Genomic DNA, 27432 nt, shown 5'->3' on the forward strand with positions numbered 1-27432 from the left:
AATTGCGTCGCTATGAAATACTATAGAATCTATGCCTTCTCTTTCTAAATATAGGAACGTTCCTAAGGCAACCACAGCATCTTTTATTTGGAGGCGAGTATCTCTTTTCGGTTGCACTATTCCTTCTTTATTGCATCCGTCGACAACTCACAATGACGAATTAACACAGAAATTGCGTCGCTATGATATACCTTAGGTTCTAGGCCCTCTCTTTCTAAATCGAGGAACGTTTCTATGGCAACGACAGGATCTTATATTGGGAGGCGAGTATCTCTTTTTGGATGCACTATTCCTTCTTTATTGCATCCGTCGATCCCTCTAAATGGCGAATTAACACAGAAATTGCGTCGTTATGAAATACTATCGGTTCTATGCCTTCTCTTTCAAAATCGAGGAACGTTTCTATCGCAACTACAGGATCGTATATTGGGTGGCGAGTATCTCTTTTCGGATGCACTGTTCCTTCTTTATTGCATCCGTCAATCCCTCAAAATGACGAATTAACACAGAAATTGCGTCGCTATGAAATACTATAGTTTCTATGCCTTCTCTTTCTAAATCGAGGAACGTTTCTATGGCAACGACAGGATCTTGAATTTGGAGGCGAGTATCTCTTTCCGGATGCACTATTCCTTCTTTATTGCATCCGACGATAACTCACAATGACGAATTACACAGCAATTGCGCCGCTATTAAATACTTTATGTTCTATGCCTTCTCTTTCTAAATCGCGGAACGTTGCTATGGCAACGACATGATTTTATATTGGGAGGCGAGTATCTCTTTTCGGATGCACTATTCCTTCTTTATTGCATCCGGCGATCCCTCACAATGAGGAATTAAAACAGAAATTGCGTCGCTATTAAATACTATGGGTTCTATGCCTTCTCTTTCTAAATCTAGGAACGTTTCTATGGCAACGACAGGATCTTATATTGGGATTCGAGTATCTCATTTCCAATACACTATTCCTTCTTTATTACATCCGTCGATCCCTCACAATGACGAATTAAAACAGAAATTGCGTCGCTATGAAATACTATAGATTCAATACCCTCTCTTTCTAAATCGATGAACGTTTCTATGGCAACGACAAGATCTTCTATTGGGAGGCGAGTATCTCTTTTCGGATGCACTATTCCTTCTTTATTGCATCCGTCGATCCCTCACATTGACTAATTAACACAGAAATTGCGTCGCTATGAAATACTATAGGTTCTTTGCTTTCTCTTTCTAAATTGAGGAACGTTTCTATGGCAACGACAGGATCTTATATTGGGATTCGAGTATCTCATTTCCAATACACTATTCCTTCTTTATTACATCCGTCGATCCCTCACAGTGACGAATTAAAACAGAAATTGCGTCGCTATGAAATACTATAGATTCAATACCTTCTCTTTCTAAATCGATGAACGTTTCTATGGCAACGACAAGATCTTCTATTGGGAGGCGAGTATCTCTTTTGGGATGCACTATTCATTCTTTATTGCATCCATCGATCCTCCACAGTGAGGAATTAACACAGAAATTGCGTCGCTATGAAATACTATAGGTTCTATGCCTTCTCCTTCTAAATCGAGGAACATTTCTATGGCAACGAGAGGATCTTATATTGGGAGGGAAGTATCTATTTTCGGATGCTCTATTCCTTCTTTATTGCATCCGTCGATCCCTCACAAAGACGAATTAGCACAGAAATTGCGTCGCTATGAAATACTATAGGTTCTATGCCTTCTCTTTCTAAATCGAGGAACGTTTCTATGGCAAGGACAGCATCTTTTATTTGGAGGCAAGTATCTCTTTTCGGATGCACTATTCCTTCTTTATTGCATCCGCTGATCCCTCACAATGACGAATTAACACAGAAATTGCGTTGCTATGATATACCTTAGGTTCTATGCCTTCTCTTTCTGAAACGAGGAACGTTTCTATGACAACGACAGGATCTTATGTTGGGAGGCGAGTATCTTTTTTCGGATGCACTATTCCTTCTTTATTGCATCCGTCGATCCCCCACAATGAGGAATTAACACAGAAATTGCGTCGCTATGAAATACTATAGGTTCTATGCCTTCTCTTTCTAAATCGAGGAACGATTCTATGGCAACGACATGTTCTTATATTGGGAGGCGAGTATCTCTTTTCGGATGCACTATTCCTTCTTTATTGCATTCGTCGATCCCTCTAAATGGCGAATTAACACAGAAATTGCGTCGTTATGAAATACTATAGGTTTTATGCATTCTCTTTCTAAATCGAGGAACGTTTCTATGGCAACGACATGTTCTTATATTGGGAGGCGAGTATCTCTTTTCGGATGCACTGTTCCTTCTTTATTGCATCCGTCGATCCCTCACAATGACGAATTAACACAGAAATTGCGTCGCTCTGAAATACTGTAGGTTCTATGCCTTCTCCTTCTAAATCAAGGAACGTTTCTATTTCAACGACAGGTACTTATATTATGAGGCGAGTATCTCTTTTCGGATGCACTATTCCTTCTTTATTGCATCCGTCGATAACTGACAATGACGAATTAACTTAGAAATTAAGTCGCAATGAAATAAATTAGGTTCTATGCCTTCTCTTTCTAAATCGAGGAACGTTTCTATGACAACGACAGGATCTTATATTGGGAGGCGAGTATCTTTTTTCCGATGCACTATTCCTTCTTTATTGTATCCATCGATCCCCCACAATGAGGAATTAACAGAGAAAATGCGTCGCTATGTAATACAATTGGTTCTATGCCTTCTCTTTCTAAATCGAGGAATGTTCAATGGCAACGACAGGATCTTTTATTGGGAGGCGAGTATCTATTTTCGGATGCTCTATTCCTTCTTTATTGCATCCGTCGATCCCTCACAATGACGAATTAACCCAGAAATTGCGTTGCTATGAAATACTATAGGTTCTATGCCTTCTCTTTCTAAATCGAGGAACGTTTCTAAGGCAACCACAGCATCTTTTATTGGGAGGCGAGTATATCTTTTCGGATGCACTGTTCCTTCTTTATTGCATCCGTCGATCCATCTAAATGGCGAATTAACACAGAAATTGCGTCGTTATGAAATACTATAGGTTCTATGCCTTCTCTTTCTAATTCGAGGAACGTTACTATGGCAACGACAGGAACATATATTGGCAGGCGAATCTTTCTTTTCGGATGCACTATTCCTTCTTTATTGCATCCGTCGATCCCTCACAATGACGAATTAACACAGAAATTGCGTCGCTATGAAATACTATAGGTTCTATGCCTTCTCTTTCTAAATCGAGGAACGTTTCTATGGCAACGACAGGATCTTAAATTTGGAGGCGAGTATCTCTTTCCGGATGCACTATTCCTTCTTTATTGCATCCGTCGATAACTCACAATGACGAATTAACACAGAAATTGCGTCGCTATGAAATACCTTATGTTCTATGCCTTCTCTTTCTAAATCGAGGAACGTTTCTATGGCAACGACAGGATCTTATATTGGGAGGCTAGTATCTCTTTTCGGATGCACTGTTCCTTCTTCATTGCATCCGTCGATCTCTCACAATGACGAATTAACACAGAAATTGCGTCACTCTAAAGTACTATAGGTTTTATGCCTTCTCTTTCTAAATCGAGGAACGTTTCTATTTCAACGACGGGTACTTACACTCCTGGAAATTGAAATAAGATCACCGTGAATTCATTGTCCCAGGAAGGGGAAACTTTAGTGACACATTCCTGGGGTCAGATACATCACATTATCACACTGACAGAACCACAGGCACATAGACACAGGCAACAGAGCATGCACAATGTCGGCACTAGTACAGTGTATATCCACCTTTCGCAGCAATGCAGGCTGCTATTCTCCCATGGAGACGATCGTAGAGATGCTGGATGTAGTCCTGTGGAACGGCTTGCCATGCCATATCCACCTGGCGCCTCAGTTGGACCAGCGTTCGTGCTGGACGTGCAGACCGCGTGAGACGACGCTTCATCCAGTCCCAAACATGCTCAATGGGGGACAGATCCGGAGATATTGCTGGCCAGGGTAGTTGACTTACACCTTCTAGAGCACGTTGGGTGGCACGGGATACATGCGGACGTGCATTGTCCTGTTGGAACAGCAAGTTCCCTTGCCGGTCTAGGAATGGTAGAACGATGGGTTCGATGACGGTTTGGATGTACCGTGCACTATTCAGTGTCCCCTCGACGATCACCAGTGGTGTACGGCCAGTGTAGGAGATCGCTCCCCACACCATGATGCCGGGCGTTGTCCCTGTGTGCCTCGGTCGTATGCAGTGCTGATTGGGGCGCTCACCTGCACGGCGCCAAACACGCATGCGACAATCATTGGCACCAAGGCAGAAGCGACTCTCATCGCTGAAGACGACACGTCTCCATTCGTCCCTCCATTCACGCCTGTCGCGACACCACTGGAGGCGGGCTGCACGATGTTGGGGCGTGAGCGGAAGACGGCCTAACGGTGTGCGGGACCGTAGCCCAGCTACATGGAGACGGTTGCGAATGGTCCTCGCTGATATCCCAGGAGCAACAGTGTCCCTAATTTGCTGGGAAGTGGCGGTGCGGTCCCCTACGGCACTGCGTAGGATCCTACGGTCTTGGCGTGCATCCGTGCGTCGCTGCGGTCCGGTCACAGGTCGACGGGCACGTGCACCTTCCGCCGACCACTGGCGACAACATCGATGTACTGTGGAGCCTCACGCCCCACGTGTTGAGCAATTCGGCGGTACGTCCACCCGGCCTCCCGCATGCCCACTATACGCCCTCGCTCAAAGTCCGTCAACTGCACATACGGTTCATGTCCTCGCTGTCGCGGCATGCTACCAGTGTTAAAGACTGCGATGGAGCTCCGTATGCCACGGCAAACTGGCTGACACTGTCGGCGGCGGTGCACAAATGCTGCGCAGCTAGCGCCATTCGACGGCCAACACTGCGGTTCCTGGTGTGTAAGCTGTGCCGTGCGTGTAATCATTGCTTGTACAGCCCTCTCGAAGTGTCCGGAGAAAGTATGGTGGGTATGACACACCGGTGTCAATGTGTTCTTTTTTCCATTTCCAGGAGTGTATATTTTGAGGCGAGTAACTCTTTTCGGATGCACTAATCCTTCTTTATTGCATCCGTTGATCCCTCACAATGACGAATTAACGCAGAAATTGCGTCGCTATGAAACACTATAGGTTATATGCCTTCCCTTCCTAAATCGAGGAACGTTTCTATGGCAACTACAGGATCTTATATTGTGTGGCGATTATCTCTTTTCGGATGCACTATTCCTTCTTTATTGCATTCGTCGATCCCTCACAATAACGAATTAACACAGAAATTGCGTCACTATGGAATACTATAGGTTCTATGCCATCTCTTTCTTAATCGAGGAACGTTTCTATGGCAACGACAGCATCTTATATTGGTAGGCCAGTATCTCTTTTCGGATGCACTATTCCTTCTTTATTGCATCTGTCGATCCCTCACAGTGAGAAATTGCGTCGCTATGAAATACTATAGTTTCTATGCCTTCTCTTTCTAAATCGAGGAACGTTTCTATGGCAACGACAGGATCTTATATTGGGAGGTGAGTATCTCTTTTCGGATGCACTATTCCTTCTTTATTGCATCCGTCGATAACTCACAATGACGAATTAACACAGAAATTGCGTCGCTATAAAATACCTAGGGTCCATACCTTCTCTTTCTAAATCGAGGATTGTTTCTATGGCAACGACAGGATCTTATATTTGGAGGTGCGTATCTCTGTCCGGATGCACAATTCCTTCTTTATTGCATCCGTCGATCCATCACAATGGCGAATTAACACAGAAATTGCGTAACTATGAAATACTATAGGTTCTATGCCCTCTCTTTCTATATCGAGGAACGTTTCTATGGCAGCGACTGGTTCTTATATTGGGAGGCGAGTATCTCTTTTCGGATGCACTATTCCTTCTTTATTGCATCTGTCGATCCCTCACAATGACGAATTAACACAGAAATTGCGTCGCTATGAAATACCTTATGTTCTATGCCTTCTCTTTCTAAATCGAGGAACGTTTCTATGGTAACAACAGGATCTTATATTGGTAGGCGAGTATCGCTTTTCGGATGCACTATTCCTTGTTTATTGCATCCGTCGATCCCTCACAATGACGAATTAACACAGAAATTGCGTCACTCTGAAACACTATAGGTTCTATGCCTTCTCTTTCTAAATCGAGGAACGTTTCTATGTCAACGACAGTTACTTATATTGGGAGGCGTGTAACTCTTTTCGGATGCACTAATCATTCTTTATTGCATCCGTCGATCCCTCACAATGACGAATTAACGCAGAAATTGCGTCACTATGGAATTCTATAGGTTCTATGCCATCTCTTTCTAAATCGAGGAACGTTTCTATGGCAACGACAGCATCTTATATTGGTAGGCCAGTATCTCTTTTCGGATGCACTATTCCTTCTTTATTGCATCTGTCGATCCCTCACAATGAGAATTTGCGTCACTATGAAATACTATAATTTCTATGCCTTTTCTTTCTAAATCGAGGAACGTTTCTATGGCAACGACAGGATCTTATATTGGGAGGCGAGTATCTCTTTTCGGATGCACTATTCCTTCTTTATTGCATCCGTCGATAACTCACAATGACGAATTAACACAGAAATTGCGTCGCTATAAAATACCTAGGGTCTATGCATTCTCTTTCTAAATCGAGGATTGTTTCTATGGCAACGACAGGATCTTATATTGGGAGGCGTGTATCTCTTTTCGGTTGCACTATTCCTTCATTATTGCATCCGTCGATCTCTCAAAATGAGGAATTAACACAGAAATTGCGTCGCTATGAAATACTATAGTTTCTATGCCTTCTCTTTCTAAATCGAGGAACGTTTCCATGGCAACGTCAGGTTCTTATATTGGGAGGCGAGTATCTCTTTATGGATGCACTATTCCTTCTTTATTGCATCTGTCGATCTCTCACAATGACGAATTAACACAGAAATTGCGTCACTCTGAAATACTATAGGTTCTATGCCTTCTCTTTCTAAATCGAAGAAGGTTTCTAGGGCAACGACAGTTACTTATATTGGGAGGCGAATATCGCTTTTCGGATGCACAATTCCTTCTTTATTGCATCCGTCGGTCCCTCACAATGACGATTTAACACAGAAATTGCGTCGCTATGAAATACTATAGGTTCTATGCCATCTCTTTCTAAATCGAGGAACGTCTCTATGGCAACGATAGGATCTTATATTTGGAGGCGAGTATCTCTTTCCGGATGCACTATTCCTTCTTTATTGCATCCGTCGAAACATCTCAATGACGAATTAACACAGAAATTGCATCGATATGAAATACTATAGTTTCTATGCCTTCTCTTTCTAAATCGAGGAACGTTTCAATGGCAACGTCAGATTCTTATAATGGGAGGCGAGTATCTCTTTTCGAATGCACTATTCCTTCTTTATTGCATCCGTCGATCCCTCTAAATGACGAATTAACACAGAAATTGCGTCGTTATGAAATACTATAGGTTCTATGCCTACTCTTTCTAAATCGAGGAACGTTTCTATGGCAACGACAGTATCTTATATTGAGAGGCGAGTATCTCTTTTCGATAGCACTATTCCTTCTTTAATGCATCCGTCGATAACTCACAATGACGAATTAACACAGAAATTGCGTCCTATGATATACCTTAGATTCTATGCCTTCTCTTTCTAAATCGAGGAACGTTTCTATGGCAACGACAGGTACTTATATTGGGAGGCGAGTATCTCTTTTCGGATGCACTATTCCGTCTTTATTGCATCCGTCGATCCCTCTAAATGGCGAATTAACACAGAAATTGCGTCGTTATGAAATACTATAGGTTCTATGCCTTCTCTTTCTAAATCGAGGAACGTTTCTATGGCAACGACAGTATCTTATATTGAGAGGCGAGTATTTCTTTTCGATAGCACTATTCCTTCTTTAATGCATCCGTCGATCCCTCATAATGACGAATTAACACAGAAATTGCGTCGCTATGAAATACTATAGGTTCTATGCCTACTCTTTCTAAATCGAGGAACGTTTCAATGGCAACGACAGTATCTTATATTGAGAGGCGAGTATCTCTTTTCGATAGCACTAATCCTTCTTTAATGCATCCGTCGATAACTCACAATAACGAATTAACACAGTAATTCCGTCGCTATGAAGTACTTTATGTTCCATGCCTTCTCTTTCTAAATAGAGGAACGTTTCTATGGCAACGACAGCATCTTATATGGGTAGGCCAGTATCTCTTTTCGGATGCACTATTCCTTCTTTATTGCATCTGTCGATCCCTCACAATGAGGAATTAACACAGAAATTGCGTCGCTTTGAAATACTATTGGTTGTATGCCATCTCTTTCTAAATCGAGGAACGTTTCTATGGCAACGACAGCATCTTATATTGGTAGGCCAGTATCTCTTTTCGGATGCACTATTCCTTCTTTATTGCATCTGTCGATCCCTCATAATGAGGAATTAACACAGAAATTGCGTTGCTATGAAATACTATAGGTTCTATGCCTTCTCTTTCTAAATCGAGGAACGTTTCTATGGCAACGACAGGATCTTATATTGGGTGGCGAGTATCTCTTTTCGGATGCACTATTCCTTCTTTATTGCATCCGTCGACAACTCACAATGAGGAATTAACACAGAAATTGCGTCGCTATAAAATATCAAGGGTCTATGCCTTCTCTTTCTAAATCGAGTATTGTTTCTATGGCAACGACAGGATCTTATATTGGGAGGCGTGTATCTCTTTTTGGTTGCACTATTCCTTCATTATTGCATCCGTCGATCTCTGACAATGAGGAATTAACACAGAAATTGCGTCGCTATGAAATACTATAGTTTCTATGCCTTCTCTTTCTAAATCGAGGAACGTTTCTATGGCAACGTCAGGTTCTTATATTGGGAGGCGAGTATCTCTTTATGGATGCACTATTCCTTCTATATTGCATCTGTCGATCCCTCACAATGACGAATTAACACAGAAATTGCGTCACTCTGAAATGCTATAGGTTCTATGCCTTCTCTTTCTAAATCGAGGAACGTTTCTATGGCAACGACAGCATCTTATATTGGTAGGCCAGTATCTCTTTTCGGATGCACTATTCCTTCTTTATTGCATCTGTCGATCCCTCACAATGAGAAATTGCGTCACTATGAAATACTATAATTTCTATGCCTTTTCTTTCTAAATCGAGGAACGTTTCTATGGCAACGACAGGATCTTATATTGGGAGGCGAGTATCTCTTTTCGGATGCACTATTCCTTCTTTATTGCATCCGTCGATAACTCACAATGACGAATTAACACAGAAATTGCGTCGCTATAAAATACCTAGGGTCTGTGCATTCTCTTTCTAAATCGAGGATTGTTTCTATGGCAACGACAGGATCTTATATTGGGAGGCGTGTATCTCTTTTCGGTTGCACTATTCCTTCATTATTGCATCCGTCGATCTCTCAAAATGAGGAATTAACACAGAAATTGCGTCGCTATGAAATACTATAGTTTCTATGCCTTCTCTTTCTAAATCGAGGAACGTTTCCATGGCAACGTCAGGTTCTTATATTGGGAGGCGAGTATCTCTTTATGGATGCACTATTCCTTCTTTATTGCATCTGTCGATCTCTCACAATGACGAATTAACACAGAAATTGCGTCACTCTGAAATACTATAGGTTCGATGCCTTCTCTTTCTAAATCGAAGAAGGTTTCTAGGGCAACGCCAGTTACTTATATTGGGAGGCGAATATCGCTTTTCGGATGCACAATTCCTTCTTTATTGCATCCGTCGGTCCCTCACAATGACGATTTAACACAGAAATTGCGTCGCTATGAAATACTATAGGTTCTATGCCATCTCTTTCTAAATCGAGGAACGTCTCTATGGCAACGATAGGATCTTATATTTGGAGGCGAGTATCTCTTTCCGGATGCACTATTCCTTCTTTATTGCATCCGTCGAAACATCTCAATGACGAATTAACACAGAAATTGCATCGATATGAAATACTATAGTTTCTATGCCTTCTCTTTCTAAATCGAGGAACGTTTCAATGGCAACGTCAGATTCTTATAATGGGAGGCGAGTATCTCTTTTCGAATGCACTATTCCTTCTTTATTGCATCCGTCGATCCCTCTAAATGACGAATTAACACAGAAATTGCGTCGTTATGAAATACTATAGGTTCTATGCCTACTCTTTCTAAATCGAGGAACGTTTCTATGGCAACGACAGTATCTTATATTGAGAGGCGAGTATCTCTTTTCGATAGCACTATACCTTCTTTAATGCATCCGTCGATAACTCACAATGACGAATTAACACAGAAATTGCGTCCTATGATATACCTTAGATTCTATGCCTTCTCTTTCTAAATCGAGGAACGTTTCTATGGCAACGACAGGTACTTATATTGGGAGGCGAGTATCTCTTTTCGGATGCACTATTCCGTTTTATTGCATCCGTCGATCCCTCTAAATGGCGAATTAACACAGAAATTGCGTCGTTATGAAATACTATAGGTTCTATGCCTTCTCTTTCTAAATCGAGGAACGTGTCTATGGCAACGACAGTATCTTATATTGAGAGGCGAGTATTTCTTTTCGATAGCACTATTCCTTCTTTAATGCATCCGTCGATCCCTCATAATGACGAATTAACACAGAAATTGCGTCGCTATGAAATACTATAGGTTCTATGCCTACTCTTTCTAAATCGAGGAACGTTTCAATGGCAACGACAGTATCTTATATTGAGAGGCGAGTATCTCTTTTAGATAGCACTAATCCTTCTTTAATGCATCCGTCGATAACTCACAATAACGAATTAACACAGTAATTCCGTCGCTATGAAGTACTTTATGTTCCATGCCTTCTCTTTCTAAATCGAGGAACGTTTCTATGGCAACGACAGCATCTTATATGGGTAGGCCAGTATCTCTTTTCGGATGCACTATTCCTTCTTTATTGCATCTGTCGATCCCTCACAATGAGGAATTAACACAGAAATTGCGTCGCTTTGAAATACTATTGGTTGTATGCCATCTCTTTCTAAGTCGAGGAACGTTTCTATGGCAACGACAGCATCTTATATTGGTAGGCCAGTATCTCTTTTCGGATGCACTATTCCTTCTTTATTGCATCTGTCGATCCCTCACAATGAGGAATTAACACAGAAATTGCGTTGCTATGAAATACTATAGGTTCTATGCCTTCTCTTTCTAAATCGAGGAACGTTTCTATGGCAACGACAGGATCTTATATTGGGTGGCGAGTATCTCTTTTCGGATGCACTATTCCTTCTTTATTGCATCCGTCGACAACTCACAATGAGGAATTAACACAGAAATTGCGTCGCTATAAAATATCTAGGGTCTATGCCTTCTCTTTCTAAATCGAGTATTGTTTCTATGGCAACGACAGGATCTTATATTGGGAGGCGTGTATCTCTTTTTGGTTGCACTATTCCTTCATTATTGCATCCGTCGATCTCTGACAATGAGGAATTAACACAGAAATTGCGTCGCTATGAAATACTATAGTTTCTATGCCTTCTCTTTCTAAATCGAGGAACGTTTCTATGGCAACGTCAGGTTCTTATATTGGGAGGCGAGTATCTCTTTATGGATGCACTATTCCTTCTATATTGCATCTGTCGATCCCTCACAATGACGAATTAACACAGAAATTGCGTCACTCTGAAATGCTATAGGTTCTATGCCTTCTCTTTCTAAATCGAGGAACGTTTCTAGGGCAACGACAGTTACTTATATTGGGAGGCGAATATCTCTTTTTGGATGCACAATTCCTTCTTTATTGCATCCGTCGGTCCCTCACAATGACGAATTAACACAGAAATTAAGTCGCTATGAAATACTATAGGTTCTATGCCTTCCCTATCTAAATCGAGGAACGTTTCTATGGCAACGACGGGATCTTCTATTGGGAGGCGAGTATCTCTTTTCGAATGCACTATTCCTTCTTTATTGCATCCGTCGATCCCTCACAATGAGGAATTAACACAGAAATTGCGTCGCTATGAAATACTATAGTTTCTATGCCTTCTCTTTCTAAATCGAGGAACGTTTCCATGGCAACGTCAGGTTCTTATATTGGGAGGCGAGTATCTCTTTATGGATGCACTATTCCTTCTATATTGCATCTGTCGATCCCTCACAATGACGAATTAACACAGAAATTGCGTCACTCTGAAATGCTATAGGTTCTATGCCTTCTCTTTCTAAATCGAGGAACGTTTCTAGGGCAACGACAGTTACTTATATTGGGAGGCGAATATCTCTTTTTGGATGCACAATTCCTTCTTTATTGCATCCGTCGGTCCCTCACAATGACGAATTAACACAGAAATTAAGTCGCTATGAAATACTATAGGTTCTATGCCTTCCCTATCTAAATCGAGGAACGTTTCTATGGCAACGACAGGATCTTATATTGGGTGGCGAGTATCTCTTTTCGGATGCACTATTCCTTCTTTATTGCATCCGTCGACAACTCACAATGAGGAATTAACACAGAAATTGCGTCGCTATAAAATATCTAGGGTCTATGCCTTCTCTTTCTAAATCGAGTATTGTTTCTATGGCAACGACAGGATCTTATATTGGGAGGCGTGTATCTCTTTTTGGTTGCACTATTCCTTCATTATTGCATCCGTCGATCTGTGACAATGAGGAATTAACACAGAAATTGCGTCGCTATGAAATACTATAGTTTCTATGCCTTCTCTTTCTAAATCGAGGAACGTTTCTATGGCAACGTCAGGTTCTTATATTGGGAGGCGAGTATCTCTTTATGGATGCACTATTCCTTCTATATTGCATCTGTCGATCCCTCACAATGACGAATTAACACAGAAATTGCGTCACTCTGAAATGCTATAGGTTCTATGCCTTCTCTTTCTAAATCGAGGAACGTTTCTATGGCAACGACAGCATCTTATATTGGTAGGCCAGTATCTCTTTTCGGATGCACTATTCCTTCTTTATTGCATCTGTCGATCCCTCACAATGAGAAATTGCGTCACTATGAAATACTATAATTTCTATGCCTTTTCTTTCTAAATCGAGGAACGTTTCTATGGCAACGACAGGATCTTATATTGGGAGGCGAGTATCTCTTTTCGGATGCACTATTCCTTCTTTATTGCATCCGTCGATAACTCACAATGACGAATTAACACAGAAATTGCGTCGCTATAAAATACCTAGGGTCTGTGCATTCTCTTTCTAAATCGAGGATTGTTTCTATGGCAACGACAGGATCTTATATTGGGAGGCGTGTATCTCTTTTCGGTTGCACTATTCCTTCATTATTGCATCCGTCGATCTCTCAAAATGAGGAATTAACACAGAAATTGCGTCGCTATGAAATACTATAGTTTCTATGCCTTCTCTTTCTAAATCGAGGAACGTTTCCATGGCAACGTCAGGTTCTTATATTGGGAGGCGAGTATCTCTTTATGGATGCACTATTCCTTCTTTATTGCATCTGTCGATCTCTCACAATGACGAATTAACACAGAAATTGCGTCACTCTGAAATACTATAGGTTCTATGCCTTCTCTTTCTAAATCGAAGAAGGTTTCTAGGGCAACGACAGTTACTTATATTGGGAGGCGAATATCGCTTTTCGGATGCACAATTCCTTCTTTATTGCATCCGTCGGTCCCTCACAATGACGATTTAACACAGAAATTGCGTCGCTATGAAATACTATAGGTTCTATGCCATCTCTTTCTAAATCGAGGAACGTCTCTATGGCAACGATAGGATCTTATATTTGGAGGCGAGTATCTCTTTCCGGATGCACTATTCCTTCTTTATTGCATCCGTCGAAACATCTCAATGACGAATTAACACAGAAATTGCATCGATATGAAATACTATAGTTTCTATGCCTTCTCTTTCTAAATCGAGGAACGTTTCAATGGCAACGTCAGATTCTTATAATGGGAGGCGAGTATCTCTTTTCGAATGCACTATTCCTTCTTTATTGCATCCGTCGATCCCTCTAAATGACGAATTAACACAGAAATTGCGTCGTTATGAAATACTATAGGTTCTATGCCTACTCTTTCTAAATCGAGGAACGTTTCTATGGCAACGACAGTATCTTATATTGAGAGGCGAGTATCTCTTTTCGATAGCACTATTCCTTCTTTAATGCATCCGTCGATAACTCACAATGACGAATTAACACAGAAATTGCGTCCTATGATATACCTTAGATTCTATGCCTTCTCTTTCTAAATCGAGGAACGTTTCTATGGCAACGACAGGTACTTATATTGGGAGGCGAGTATCTCTTTTCGGATGCACTATTCCGTCTTTATTGCATCCGTCGATCCCTCTAAATGGCGAATTAACACAGAAATTGCGTCGTTATGAAATACTATAGGTTCTATGCCTTCTCTTTCTAAATCGAGGAACGTGTCTATGGCAACGACAGTATCTTATATTGAGAGGCGAGTATTTCTTTTCGATAGCACTATTCCTTCTTTAATGCATCCGTCGATCCCTCATAATGACGAATTAACACAGAAATTGCGTCGCTATGAAATACTATAGGTTCTATGCCTACTCTTTCTAAATCGAGGAACGTTTCAATGGCAACGACAGTATCTTATATTGAGAGGCGAGTATCTCTTTTCGATAGCACTAATCCTTCTTAATGCATCCGTCGATAACTCACAATAACGAATTAACACAGTAATTCCGTCGCTATGAAGTACTTTATGTTCCATGCCTTCTCTTTCTAAATCGAGGAACGTTTCTATGGCAACGACAGCATCTTATATGGGTAGGCCAGTATCTCTTTTCGGATGCACTATTCCTTCTTTATTGCATCTGTCGATCCCTCACAATGAGGAATTAACACAGAAATTGCGTCGCTTTGAAATACTATTGGTTGTATGCCATCTCTTTCTAAGTCGAGGAACGTTTCTATGGCAACGACAGCATCTTATATTGGTAGGCCAGTATCTCTTTTCGGATGCACTATTCCTTCTTTATTGCATCTGTCGATCCCTCACAATGAGGAATTAACACAGAAATTGCGTTGCTATGAAATACTATAGGTTCTATGCCTTCTCTTTCTAAATCGAGGAACGTTTCTATGGCAACGACAGGATCTTATATTGGGTGGCGAGTATCTCTTTTCGGATGCACTATTCCTTCTTTATTGCATCCGTCGACAACTCACAATGAGGAATTAACACAGAAATTGCGTCGCTATAAAATATCTAGGGTCTATGCCTTCTCTTTCTAAATCGAGTATTGTTTCTATGGCAACGACAGGATCTTATATTGGGAGGCGTGTATCTCTTTTTGGTTGCACTATTCCTTCATTATTGCATCCGTCGATCTCTGACAATGAGGAATTAACACAGAAATTGCGTCGCTATGAAATACTATAGTTTCTATGCCTTCTCTTTCTAAATCGAGGAACGTTTCTATGGCAACGTCAGGTTCTTATATTGGGAGGCGAGTATCTCTTTATGGATGCACTATTCCTTCTATATTGCATCTGTCGATCCCTCACAATGACGAATTAACACAGAAATTGCGTCACTCTGAAATGCTATAGGTTCTATGCCTTCTCTTTCTAAATCGAGGAACGTTTCTAGGGCAACGACAGTTACTTATATTGGGAGGCGAATATCTCTTTTTGGATGCACAATTCCTTCTTTATTGCATCCGTCGGTCCCTCACAATGACGAATTAACACAGAAATTAAGTCGCTATGAAATACTATAGGTTCTATGCCTTCCCTATCTAAATCGAGGAACGTTTCTATGGCAACGACGGGATCTTCTATTGGGAGGCGAGTATCTCTTTTCGAATGCACTATTCCTTCTTTATTGCATCCGTCGATCCCTCACAATGAGGAATTAACACAGAAATTGCGTCGCTATGAAATACTATAGTTTCTATGCCTTCTCTTTCTAAATCGAGGAACGTTTCCATGGCAACGTCAGGTTCTTATATTGGGAGGCGAGTATCTCGTTATGGATGCACTATTCCTTCTTTATTGCATCTGTCGACCCCTCACAATGACGAATTAACACAGAAATTGCGTCACTCTGAAATACTATAGGTTCTATGCCTTCTCTTTCTAAATCGAGGAAGGTTTCTAGGGCAACGACAGTTACTTATATTGGGAGACGAATATCGCTTTTCGGATGCACAATTCCTTCCTTATTGCATCCGTCGGTCCCTCACAATGACGAATTAACACAGAAATTGCGTCGCTATGAAATACTAAAGGTTCTATGCCATCTCCTTCTAAATCGAGGAACGTTTCTATGGCAACGATAGGATCTTATATTTGGAGGCGAGTATCTCTTTCCGGATGCACTATTCCTTCTTTATTGCATTCGTCGATCCATCACAATGACGAATTAACACAGAAATTGCGTAACTATGAAATACTATAGGTTCTATGCCTTCTCTTTCTATATCGAGGAACGTTTCAATGGCAGCGACTGGATCTTATATTGGGAGGCGAGTATCTCTTTTCGGATGCACTATTCCTTCTTTATTGCATCTGTCGATCCCTCACAATGACGAATTAACACAAAAATTGCGTCGCTATGAAATACCTTATGTTCTATGCCTTCTCTTTCTAAATCGAGGAACGTTTCTATGGCAACGACAGGATCTTCTATTGGGAGGCGAGTAGCTCTTTCCGAATGCCCTATTCCTTCTTTATTGCATCCGTCGATCCCTCTAAATGACGACTTAACACAGAAATTGCGTCGTTATGAAATACTATAGGTTCTATGCCTTCTCTTTCTAAATCGAGGAACGTTTCTATGGCAACGACAGTATCTTATATTGAGAGGCGAGTATCTCTTTTCGATAGCACTATTCCTTCTTTAATGCATCCGTCGATATCTCACAATGACGAATTTACAGAGAAATTGCGTCCTATGATATACCTTAGCTTCTATGCCTTCTCTTTCTAAATCGAGGAACGTTTCTATGGCAACGACAGGTACTTATATTGGGAGGCGAGTATCTCTTTTCGGATGCACTATTCCGTCTTTATTGCATCCGTCGATCCCTCTAAATGGCGAATTAACACAGAAATTGCGTCGTTATGAAATACTATAGGTTCTATGCCTTCTCTTTCTAAATCGAGGAACGTTTCTATGGTAACGATAGGATCTTATATTGTGAGGCGTGTATCTGTTCTCGGATGCACTATTCCTTCTTTATTGCATCCGTCGATAACTCACAATGACGAATTAACACAGAAATTGCGTCCTGTGAAATACCTTAGTTTCTAATCCTACTCTTTCTAAATCGAGGAACGTTTCTATGGCTACGACAGGATCTTCTATTGGGAGGCGTGTACCTCTTATCGGATGGACAATTTCTTCTTCATCACATCCGTCGATCCCACACAATGACGAATTAACACAGAAATTGCGTCGCTATGAAATACTATAGGTTCTATGCCTACTCTTTCAAAATCGAGGAACGTTTCTATGGCAACGACAGGATCTTATATTGGGAGGCGCGTATCTCTTTTCGTATTTACTATTCCTCCTTTATTGCATCCGTCGATAACTCACAATGACGAATTAACACAGTAATTGCGTCGCTATGAAGTACCTTATGTTGTATGCCTTCTCTTTCTAAATCGAGGAACGTTTCTATGGCAACGACAGCTTCTTATATTGGTAGGCCAGTATCTCTTTTCGGATGCACTATTCCTTCTTTATTGCATCTGTCGATCCCTCACAATGACGAATTAACACAGAAATTAAGTCGCTATGAAATACTATAGGTTCTATGCCATCTCTTTCTAAATCGAGGAACGTTTCTATGGCAACGACAGGACCTTATATTTGGAGGTGAGTATCTCTGTCCGGATGCACAATTCCTTCTTTATTGCATCCGTCGATCCATCACAATGACGAATTAACACAGAAATTGCGTAACTATGAAATACTATAGGTTCTATGCCTTCTCTATCTAAATCGAGGAACGTTTCTATGGCAACGACAGGATCTTCTATTGGGTGGCGAGTATCTCTTTTCGAATGCACTATTCCTTCTTTACTGCATCCGTCGATCCATCACAATGACGAATTAACACAGAAATTGCATCGAAATGAAATACTATAGTTTCTATGCCTTCTCTTTCTAAATCGAGGAACGTTCCTATGGCAACGTCAGGTTCTTATAATGGGAGGCGAGTATCTCTTTTGGAATGCACTATTCCTTCTTTATTGCATCCGTCGATCCCTCTAAATGACGAATTAACACAGAAATTGCTTCGTTATGAAATACTATAGGTTCTATGCCTTCTCTTTCTAAATCGAGGAACGTTACTATGGGAACGACAGTATCTTATATTGAGAGGCGAGTATCTCTTTTCGCATGCACTATTCCTTCTTTAATGCATCCGTCGATAACTCACATTGACGAATTAACACAGAAATTGCGTCCTATGATATACCTTAGCTTCTATGCCTTCTCTTTCTAAATCGAGGAACGTTTCTATGGCAACGACAGGTACTTATATTGGGAGGCGAGTATCTCTTTTCGGATGCACTATTCCGTCTTTATTGCATCCGTCGATCCCTCTAAATGGCGAATTAACACAGAAATTGCGTCGTTATGAAATACTATAGGTTCTATGCCTTCTCTTTCTAAATCGAGGAACGTTTCTATGGTAACGATAGGATCTTATATCGGGAGGCGTGTATCTCTTTTCGGATGCACTATTCCTTCTTTATTGCATCCGTCGATAACTCACAATGACGAATTAACACAGAAATTGCGTCCTATGAAATACCTTAGGTTCTCAGCATTCTCTTTCTAAATCGAGGAACGGCTCTATGGCAACGACAGGATCTTCTATTGGGAGGCGAGTATCTCTTATCGGATGGACAATTTCATCTTCATCGCATCCGTCGATCCCACACAATGACGAATTAACACAGAAATTGCGTCGCTATGAAATACTATAGGTTCTATGCCTACTCTTTCTAAATCGAGGAACGTTTCTATGGCAACGACAGGATCTTATATTGCGAGGCGGGTATCTCTTTTCGTATTTACTATTTCTTCTTTATTGCATCCGTCGATAACTCACAATGACGAATTAACACAGAAATTGCGTCGCTATGAAATACCTTATGTTCTATGCCTTCTCTTTCTAAATCGAGGGACGTTTCTATGGCAACGACAGGATCTCATATTGGTAGGCGAGTATCGCTTTTCGGATGCACTAATCCTTCTTTATTGCATCTGTCGATCCCTCACAATGAGGAATTAACACAGAAATTGCCTTGCTATGAAATACTATAGGTTATATGCCTTCCCTTCCTAAATCGAGGAACGTTTCTATGGCAACGACAGCATCTTATATTGGTAGGCCAGTATCTCTTTTCGGATGCACTATTCCTTCTTTATTGCATCTGTCGATCCCTCACAATGAGGAATTAACACAGAAATTGCGTCGCTATGAAATACTATAGGTTCTATGCCATCTCTTTCTAAATCGAGGAACGTTTCTGTGGCAACGACAGGATCTTATATTGGGAGGCGAGTATCTCTTTTCGGATGCACTATTCCTTCTTTATTGCATCCGTCGATAACTCACATTGACGAATTAAAACAGAAATTGTGCCGCTATAAATTACCTAGGGTCTATGCCTTCTCTTTCTAAATAGAGGAACTATTTCTATGGCAACGACAGGATCTTATATTGGGAGGCGTGTATCTCTTTTCGGTTGCACTATTCCTTCATTATTGCATCCGCCGATCAATCACAATGAGGAATTAACACAGCAATTGCGTCGCTATGAAATACTATAGTTTCTATGCCTTCTCTTTCTAAATCGAGGAACGTTTCTATGGCAACTACAGGAGCTTATATTGGGAGGCGAGTATCTCTTTTCGGATGCACTATTCCTTCTTTATTGCATTCGTCGATCCTTCACAATGACGAATTAACACAGAAATTGCGTCACTATGGAATACTATAGGTTCTATGACATCTCTTTCTAAATCGAGGAACGTTTCTATGGCAACGACAGCATCTTATATTGGTAGGCCAGTATCTATTTTCGGATGCACTATTCCTTCTTTATTCCATCTGTCGATCCCTCACAATGAGGAATTAACACAGAAATTGCGTCGCTATGAAATACTATAGGTTCTATGCCATATCTTTCTAAATCGAGGAACGTTTCTGTGGAAACGACAGGATCTTATATTGGGAGGCGAGTATCTCTTTTCGGATGTACTATTCCTTCTTTATTGCATCCGTCGATAACTCACATTGACGAATTAAAACAGAAATTGTGCCGCTATAAAATACCTAGGGTCTATGCCTTCTCTTTCTAAATCGAGGAACTATTTCTATGGCAACGACAGGATCTTATATTGGGAGGCCTGTATCTCTTTTCGGTTGCACTATTCCTTCATTATTGCATCCGTCGATCAATCACAATGAGGAATTAACACAGCAATTGCGTCGCTATGAAATACTATAGTTTCTATGCCTTCTCTTTCTAAATCGAGGAACGTTTCTATGGCAACTACAGGATCTTATATTGGGAGGCGAGTATCTCTTTTCGGATGCACTATTCCTTCTTTATTGCATCCGTCGATAACTCACAATGACGAATTAACACAGAAATTGCGTCCTATGATATACCTTAGCTTCTCTGACTTCTCTTTCTAAATCGAGGAACGTTTCTATGGTAACGACAGGTACTTATGATGGCAGGCGAGTATCTCTTTTCGGATGCACTGTTCATTCTTCATCGCATTCGTCGATCCCTCAAAACGACGAATTAACACAGAAATTGCATCGCTATGAAATACTATATTTTCTTTGCCTTCTCTTTCTAAATCGAGGAACGTTTCTATGGCAACGTCCGGTTCTTATAATGGGAGGCCAGTATCTCTTTTCGGATGCACTATTCGTTCTTTATTGCATCCGTCAATCCCACACTATGACGAATTAACACAGTAATTGCGTCGTTGTGAAATACTATAGGTTCTATGCCCTCTCTTTCTAATTCGAGGAACGTTTCTATGGCGACGTCAGGTTCTTATATTGGGAGGCGTGTGTCTCTTTTCGGATGCACTATTCCTTCTTTATTGCATCCGACGAAAACTCACAATGACGAATTAACACAGAAATTGCGTCACTCTGAAAAACTATAGGTTCTATGCCTTCTCTTTCTAAATCGAGGAACGTTTCTATTTCAACGACAGGTACTTAAATTTGGGAGGTGAGTAACTCTTTTCGGTTGCACTAATCCTTCATTATTGCATCCGTCGATCCCTCACAATGAGGAATTAACACAGAAATTGCGTCGCTATGAAATACTATAATTTCTATGCCTTCTCTTTCTAAATCGAGGAACGTCTCTATGGCAACGACAGGATCTTATATTGGGAGGCGAGTATCTCTTTTCGGATGCACTATTCCTTCTTTATTGCATCCGTCGATAACTCACAATGACGAAGTAACACAGAAATTGCGTCGCTATGAAATACCTTAGGTACTATGCCTTCTCTTTCTAAATCGAGGATTGTTTCTATGGCAACGACAGGATCTTATATTGGGAGGCGTGTATCTCTTTTCGGTTGCACTATTCCTTCATTATTGCATCCGTCGATCCCTCACAATGAGGAATTAACACAGAGATTGCGTCGCTATAAATACTATAATTTGTATGCCTTCTCTTTCTAAATCGAGGAACGTTTCTATGGCAACGTCAGGTTCTTATATGGGGAGGCGAGTGTCTCTTTATGGATGCACTATTCCTTGTTAATTGCATCTGTCGATCCCTCACAATGACGAATTAACACAGAAATTGCGTCGCTCTGAAATACTATAGGTTCTATGCCTTCTCTTTCTAAATCGAGGAACGTTTCTATGGCAACGACAGTTACTTATATTGGGAGGCGCATATCTCTTTTCGGATGCACAATTCCTTCTTTATTGCATCCGTCGGTCCCTCACAATGACGAATTAACACAGAAATTTCGTCGCTATGAAATACTATAGGTTCTAGGCCATCTCTTTCTAAATCGAGGAACGTTTCTATGGCAACGACAGGATCTTATTTTTGGAGGCGAGTATCTCTTGCCGGATTCACTATTCCTTCTTTATTGCATCCGTCGATAACTCACAATGACGAATTAACACAGAAATTGCGTCCTATGAAATACCTTAGCTTCTATGCCTTCTCTTTCTAAATCGAGGAACGTTTCTATGGGAACGACAGGTACTTATTTTGGGAGGCGAGTATCTCTTTTCGGATGCACTATTCCGTCTTTATTGCATCCGTCGATCCCTCTAAATGGCGAATTAACACAGAAATTGCGTCGTTATGAAATACTATAGGTTCTATGCCTTCTCTTTCTAAATCGAGGATCGTTTCTATGGCAACGACAGGATCTCATATTGGGAGGCGAATATCTCTTTTCATATGCACTATTCCTTCTTTATTGCATCCGTCGATCCCTCACAATGATGAATTAACACAGAACCTGCGTCGCTATGAAATACCTTAGGTTCTGTGCCTTCTCTTTCTAAATCGAGGAACGTTTCTATGGCAACGACAGGTTCTTGTATTGAGAGGCGAGTATCTCTTTTCGGATGCACTATTCCTTCTTTATTGCATCCGTCGATCCCTCACAATGACGAATTAACACAGAAATTGCGTCGCTATGAAATAGTATAGGATCTGTGCCTTCTTTTTTCAAAATCGAGTAACGTTTCCATGGCAACGACTGGATTTTATATTGGGAGGCGAGTATCTCTTTACGGATGCACTATTCTTTCTTTATTGCATCCGTCGATAACTCACAATGACGAATTAACTTAGAAATTAAGTCGCTATGAAATAACTTAGGTTATATGCCTTCTCTTTCTACACCGAGGAACGTTTCGGTAACAACGACAGGATCTTATGTTGGGAGGCGAGGATCATTTTTCGGATGCACTATTCCTTCTTTATTGCATCCGTCGATCCCCCACAATGAGGAATTAAAACAGAAATTGCGTCGCTATGAAATACTATAAGTTCTATGCCTTCTGTTTCTAAATTGAGGAACGTTTCTATGGCAACGACAGGTTCTTATATTGGGAGGCGAGTATCTCTTTTCGGATGCACTATTCCTTCTTTATTGCATCCGTCGATCCCTCTAAATGGCGAATTAGCACAGAAATTGCGTCGTTATGAAATAATATAGGCTCTATGTATTCTCTTTCTAAATCGAGGAACGTATCTATGGCAACGACAGGATCTTATATTGGGAGGCGTGTATCTCTTTTCGGTTGCACTATTCCTTCATTATTGCATCCGTCGTTCCCTCACAATGAGGAATTAACACAGAAATTGCGTCGATATGAAATAGTATAGTTTCTATGCCTTCTCTTTCTAAATCGAAGACGTTTCTATGGCAACGTCAGGATCTTATATTGGGAGGCGAGTATCTCTTTTCGGATGCACTATTCATTCTTTATTGCATCCGTCGATCCAAAACTATTACGAATTAACACAGAAATTGCGTCAATATGAAATACTATAGGTTCTATGACGTCTCTTTCTAAATCGAAGAACGTTTCTATGGCAACGACAGTTTCTTCAATTGGGCGGTGAGTATCTCTTTTCGGATGCACTATTCCTTCTTTATTGCATCCGTCGATCCCTCACAATGACGAATTAACACAGAAATTTCATCGCTATGAAATATTATAGTTTCTATGTCTTGTCTTTCTAAATCGAGGAACGTTTCTATGGAAACGTCATGTCCTTATATTGGGATGCGAGTATCTCTTTACGGATGCACTATTCCTTCTTTATTGCATCCGTTGATCCCTCTAAATGACGAATTAACACAGATATTGCGTCGTTATGAAATACTATTGGTGCTATGCCTTCCCTTTCTAAATCGAGGATCGTTTCTATGGCAACGACAGTATCTTATATTGAGAGGCGAGTATCTCTTTTCGGATGCACTATTCCTTCTTTATTGCATCCGTCGCTAACTCACAATGACGAATTAACACAGAAATTGCGTCCAATGAAATTCTTTAGCTTCTATGCCTTCTCTTTCTAAATCGATGAACGTTTCTATGGCAACGACAGGTACTTATAGTGGGAGGCGAGTATCTCTTTTCGGATGCACTATTCCGTCTTTATTTCATCCGTCGATCCCTCTAAATGGCGAAGTAACACAGAAATTGTGTCAATATGAAATATTATAGATTCTATGCCTTCTCTTTCTAAATCGAGGAACGTTTCTATGGCAATGACAGGATCTTATACTGGGAGGCGGGTATCTTTTTTCGGATGTACTATTCCATCTTTATTGCATCTGTCGATCCCTCACATTGACGAATAAACGCAGAAATTGCGTCGCTAAGAAATAGTATAGGATCTGTGCCTTCTTTTATCTAAATCGAGGAACGTTTCCATGGCAACGACTGGATCTTATATTGGGAAGCGAGTATCTCTTTTCGGATGCACTATTCCTCCTTTATTGCATCCGTCGATAACTCACAATGACGAATTATCACAGAAATTGCGTCGCTATGAAATACCTTATGTTCTATGCCTTCGCATTCTAAATCGAGGAACGTTTCTGTGGCAACGGCAGGATCTTATATTGGCAGGCGAATATCTCTTTTCATATGCACTATTCCTTCTTTATTGCATCCGTCGATCCCTCACAATGACGAATTAACACAGAAATTGCGTCGCTATTAAATACTACTGGTTCTATGCCTTCTCTTTCTAAATCGAGGAACGTTTCTATGGCAACGACAGGATCTTATATTGGGAGGCGAGTATCTCTTTTCGGATGCACTGTTCCTTCTTTATTTCATCCGTCGATCCCCCACAATGACGAATTAACACAGAAATTGCGTCGCTATGAAATACTATACGTTCTATGCCTTCTCTTTCTAAATCGAGGAACGTTTCAATGGCAACGACAGGTACTTATATTGGGAGGCGAGTATCTCTTTTCGGATGCACTATTACTTCTTTATTGCATCCGTCGATAACTCACAATGACGAATTAAAACAGAAATTGCGTCGCTATGATATACCTTAGGTTCTATGCCTTCTCTTTCTAATTCGAGGAACGTTTCTATGGCAACGACAGGATCTTATATTGGGAGGCGAGTATCTCTTTCCGGATGCACTATTCCTTCTTTATTGCATCCGGCGATCCCTCACAATGAGGAATTAACACAGAAATTGCGTCGCTATGAAATACTATAGGTTCTATGCCTTCTCTTTCTAAATCTAGGAACGTTTCTATGGCAACGACAGGATCTTAAATTCGGAGGCGAGTATCTCATTTCCAATACACTATTCCTTCTTTATTACATCCGTCGATCCCTCACAATGACGAATTAAAACAGAAATTGCGTCGCTATGAAATACTACAGATTCTATACCTTCTCTTTCTACATCGAAGAACGTTTCTATGGCAACGACAGGATCTTCTATTGGGAGGCGAGTATCTCTTTTCGGATGCACTTTTCCTTCATTATTGCATCCGTCGATCCCTCACATTTACGGATCAACACAGTAATTGCGTCGCTATGAAATACTAAAGGTTCTATGCTTTCTCTTTCTAAATGGAGGAACGTTTCTATGGCATCGACAGGATCATATATTGGAAGGCGAGTATCTCTTTTCCGATGCGCTATTTATTTTTATTGCATCCGTCGATCCCTCACAATGACGAATTTACACAGAAATAGCATCTCTATGAAGTACTATAGGTTATATGCCTTCTCTTCCTAAATCGAGGAACGTTTCTATGGCAGCGACAGCATCTTATATTGGTAGGCGAGCATCTCTTTTCGGATGCACTATTCCTTCTTTATTGCATCTGTCGATCCCTCACAATGACGAATTAATATAGAAACTGCGTCGCTGTGAAATTCATTAGGTTCTATGCCTTCTCTTTCTAAATCGAGGAACGTTTCTATGGCAACAACAGGATCTCATATTGGGAGGCGAATATCTCTTTTCATATGCACCATTCCTTCTTTATTGCATCCGTCGATCCCTCACAATGATGAATTAACACAGAAATTGCGTCGCTATGAAATACTATAGTTTCTATGCCTTCTCTTTCTAAATCGAGGAACGTTTCTATAGCAACGACAGGATCTTATATTGGGAGGCGAGTATCTATTTTCGGATGCTCTATTCCTTCTTTATTGCATCCGGCGATCCCTCACAATGACGAATTAACACACAAATTGCGTCGCTATGATATACTATAGGTTCTAGGCCTTCTCCTTCTAAATCGAGGAACGTTTCTAAGGCAACGACAGCATCTTTTATTTGGAGGCGAGTATCTCTTTTCGGGTGCACTATTCCTTCTTTATTGCATCCGTCGATAACTCACAATGAGGAATTAACACAGAAATTGCGTCGCTGTGATATACCTTTGGTTCTATGCCTTCTCTTTCTAAATCGAGGAACGTTTCTACTACAACGACAGGATCTTATGTTGGGAGGCGAGTATCTTTTTTCGGATGCACTATTCCATCTTTATTGCATCCGTCGATCCCCCACAATGACGAATTAACACAGAAATTGCGTCGCTATGAAATACTATAGGTTCTATGACTTCTCTTTCTAAATCGAGGAACGTTCTATGGCAACGACAGGTTCTTATATTGGCAGGCGAATATCTCTTTTCGGATGCACTATTCCTTCTTTATTGCATCCGTCGATCCCTCACAATGACGAATTAACACAGAAATTGCGTCGCTATGAAATACTATATGTTCTATGCCTTCTCTTTCTAAATCGAGGAACGTGTCTATGGCAACGACAGGATCTTATATTGGGAGGCGAGTATCTCTTTTCGAATGCACTATTCCTTCTTTATTGCATCCGTCGATATCTCACAATGACGAATTAACACAGAAATTGCGTCACTATGAAATACTATGGGTTCTATGCCTTCTCTTTCTAAATCAAGGTACGTTTCTAAGGCAAAGACAGCATCTTTTATTTGTAGGCGAGCATCTCTTTTCGGACGCACTATTCCTTCTTTATTGCATCCGTCGATAACTCACAATGACGAATTAACACAGAAATTGCGACGCTATGATATACCTTAGGTTCTATGACTTCTCTTTCTAAATCGAGGAACGTTTCTATATCAACGACAGGATCTTATATTGGGAGGCGAGTATCTCTTTTCTGATGCGCTAATTATTTTGATTGCAACCTGTCGATCCCTCTCAATGACGAATTTACACAGAAATAGCATCGCTATGAAATACTATAGGTTCTATGCCTTCTCTTTCTAATTCGAGGAACGTTTCTATGGCA

This window comes from Schistocerca cancellata, chromosome 5 (assembly GCF_023864275.1).
Source record: "Schistocerca cancellata isolate TAMUIC-IGC-003103 chromosome 5, iqSchCanc2.1, whole genome shotgun sequence".
NCBI lineage: Eukaryota > Metazoa > Arthropoda > Insecta > Orthoptera > Acrididae > Schistocerca > Schistocerca cancellata.